The sequence below is a fragment of the Etheostoma spectabile genome, chromosome 24 (assembly GCF_008692095.1).
Source record: "Etheostoma spectabile isolate EspeVRDwgs_2016 chromosome 24, UIUC_Espe_1.0, whole genome shotgun sequence".
NCBI lineage: Eukaryota > Metazoa > Chordata > Actinopteri > Perciformes > Percidae > Etheostoma > Etheostoma spectabile.
Genome location: NC_045756.1, coordinates 9,851,406 through 9,851,816, shown reverse-complemented (window position 1 = coordinate 9,851,816; position 411 = coordinate 9,851,406). Strand labels below are relative to the sequence as shown.

The 411-nt window shown below is 42.3% G+C and overlaps 1 protein-coding gene across 1 annotated transcript in view; it reads right to left on the bottom strand.

Annotated features, from left to right (window-relative positions):
- The window catches only part of LOC116673665 (1-phosphatidylinositol 4,5-bisphosphate phosphodiesterase delta-4), a 20,869-nt gene that overhangs the window by 12,865 nt on the left and 7,593 nt on the right, over window positions 1–411 (bottom strand). The gene's annotated exons all lie outside the window — the stretch shown is intronic.

The window sequence follows — 411 nt, the reverse complement described above, 5'->3', positions numbered from 1 at the left end:
TAAAAGACCTGGAGCAAGCGCAAGAATTGAGCATTGATATTAATTGCTAAAGCATCAGTAAAGCAGTAAAAAAGTGTTAAGGGTCTAACATGCGGTGTGTTCAGGGTGGTGTGTTTAGGGTCTTACATGCGGTGTGTTCAGGGTCTAACATGTGGTGTGTTCAGGGTATTACATGTGTTGTATTCAGGGTCTTACATGTGGTGTGTTCAGGGTCCTACACGTGGTGTGTTTAGGGCCTATCATGTGTTTTGTTCAGGGTTTAACATGTTGTGTGTTAAGGGTATTACATGTGTTGTGTTCAGGGTCTTACATGTGTTGTGTTCAAGGTCTTATACGTGGTGTGTTTAGGGCCTAACATGTGTTTTGCTTGGGGTCTTACATGTGTTGTGTTTACACTAACATGTGGTGTGT